The following is a 2,500-nucleotide window of genomic DNA, read 5'->3' as shown; positions in this document are numbered from 1 at the left end:
GTCAGTCGATCCTAAGCCCTAGGAGAAATCCGATGTTGATGGGGGCCGTCATAGCATGATGCACTTTGTGCTGGCCCCCGTTGGGCGAAAGGGAATCCGGTTCCTATTCCGGAACCCGGCAGCGGAACCGATACAAGTCGGGCCCCTCTTTTAGAGATGCTCGTCGGGGTAACCCAAAAGGACCCGGAGACGCCGTCGGGAGATCGGGGAAGAGTTTTCTTTTCTGCATGAGCGTTCGAGTTCCCTGGAATCCTCTAGCAGGGAGATAGGGTTTGGAACGCGAAGAGCACCGCAGTTGCGGCGGTGTCCCGATCTTCCCCTCGGACCTTGAAAATCCGGGAGAGGGCCACGTGGAGGTGTCGCGCCGGTTCGTACCCATATCCGCAGCAGGTCTCCAAGGTGAAGAGCCTCTAGTCGATAGAATAATGTAGGTAAGGGAAGTCGGCAAATTGGATCCGTAACTTCGGGATAAGGATTGGCTCTGAGGATCGGGGCGTGTCGGGCTTGGTCGGGAAGTGGGTCAGCGCTAACGTGCCGGGCCTGGGCGAGGTGAGTGCCGTAGGGGTGCCGGTAAGTGCGGGCGTTTAGCGCGGGCGTGGTCTGCTCTCGCCGTTGGTTGGCCTCGTGCTGGCCGGCGGTGCAGGATGCGCGCGCCTGCGCGGCGTTCGCGCCCCGGTGCTTCAACCTGCGTGCAGGATCCGAGCTCGGTCCCGTGCCTTGGCCTCCCACGGATCTTCCTTGCTGCGAGGCCGCGTCCGCCTTAGCGTGCTCCTCCGGGGGCGCGCGGGTGCGCGGATTCTCTTCGGCCGCCATTCAACGATCAACTCAGAACTGGCACGGACTGGGGGAATCCGACTGTCTAATTAAAACAAAGCATTGCGATGGCCCTAGCGGGTGTTGACGCCCTGTGATTTCCACTACATTGGACTTCATTCGGGCGCCGTCCAGGTATCCCCTTCAGGGTGACTGGTCATTAACCCATCGGGTACACCCGCACAGTAACCGCTTCACGGAGGGGCATAGGTGCGACCGAGACTGGTGGTTCTAACCTTTCTCACTGCACCTGGGACGCAGGTCCTGTGGCTATTGTTTCCGTGGCGGCCGCCCGGTAGGTTTTTGTGGTGCGTTTGGCGACCGGCCCATTTTCATATATCAGTGCCGAAAGCCTGCGCCCTCATTTCTGGCGGCCGCCGGGTGTCGTCCCCGGTGACTAGTCCCACACTAGGTGGCGGCGTTGTTCTTTCCGCCGCGTCCCTAGTGTCCCTGCCGCCTGGGGTTCGGGCGTAACACGAAAGTCGTCCCACAGGTCCGGCTGGGTAAGCGATCTGGCGGTTCTCGTCGGTGACCACCCTGCTGTGGTACGGTGACACTCACGTCTACTCGTTAACTGGGGCTTCCAGGGGTCGGGTCGTGTGGCTGGTGCTTGTGGGGGGTACCCCGTTCAGTATCCAGCCTCCGTCCAAAAGCGATTCCTGCCCAGTGCTCTTTGAATGTCAACGTTGAAGAAATTCAAGCAAGGCGCGGGTAAACGGCGTGAGTTAACTATGACTTCTCTTAATCTGGCCAAGTGGCGGCGGTGTGGCTGCGTCCGGACTTGGCTTTTCGAAGTGCGGTCTTGATGTAGTCGTGCTGCTGCTGCGAGGTGCCTTCCTTGGGTTATAGTTACAGGGAGAGTGATGCGCAATACATGGGCCTAGCCCTCTTAGCCTCTCCTCTCCTGCGGTCTTCTCCCCTTCTCGTGGGCCCGCTGATTTTCGCAGAGTGGAAGACCGCACCAGGGGCTTGGGGGGGTTACCAGCCCCCCCTCGCATTATCCCTTTATAGTTGGGGGCAGCCGACAAGAAACAAGAGATGGTGGCCCTTCCGCTGAAGGTGCCACCCCAGCTACCCCAGCACCTATCCGGCCAACCGGCCGTAACGAAAATGCGATAGTTTGTGTAGCTCCCTTTGCTTGCAGTGAGTGCCACCGCACTTTTACCACGAAGAACGGTCTCGGGGTCCATCGCCGCCGCCAACACCCTGCGGCCGCCAACGCTGAGATCGTGACGGAGAGGCATCGCGCGAGGTGGACGGAGGAAGAAGTCCTGTCGCTCGCCAAGGCAGAGGCCGAACTGTTCCTGGAGAGGGACGCCCGGTTCTTCTTTGTAAATCAAGAACTTACCAGGATGTTCCCCGACCGAACGCTTGAGGCAATCAAGTGCCGACGGCGGCAAGCTGCCCACAAGCAGCTTGTCCGCCAATTCATGGAGGCACTTGAGATCGGTCGGGGTGAAGAGCCGGCGTCCCGCCGTGGAGCAGCGAGCTCGCTGCCTGACGCGGGCGAGGCCGCTGCGCCGCCCGTCGACGCAGCCGAGGACTTCGCGGCCGACACCACCGGGCCGCCGCCGGAGGGGCCGACTGACGCCGCCATCTGGGAGCATCTGGCGGGGCTACCTGCTTCCGCCCAGCGTTTCTCTGCCCTGGATCGAGTCATTGGTCTGGGGCGGGGCACGCCGCCCGA

At 61.4% G+C, this 2,500-nt stretch overlaps 1 pseudogene; it reads left to right on the top strand.

The window, feature by feature from the left end:
* LOC126434248 (large subunit ribosomal RNA) overlaps positions 1-2,500 on the top strand; it is an 8,522-nt pseudogene that overhangs the window by 1,889 nt on the left and 4,133 nt on the right.

Source organism: Schistocerca serialis, unplaced genomic scaffold (genome assembly GCF_023864345.2).
Source record: "Schistocerca serialis cubense isolate TAMUIC-IGC-003099 unplaced genomic scaffold, iqSchSeri2.2 HiC_scaffold_1185, whole genome shotgun sequence".
NCBI classification, from domain to species: Eukaryota; Metazoa; Arthropoda; class Insecta; order Orthoptera; family Acrididae; genus Schistocerca; species Schistocerca serialis.
The sequence above is the reverse complement of the archived record's forward strand: the minus strand, read 5'-3'. Positions and strand labels throughout refer to the sequence as shown.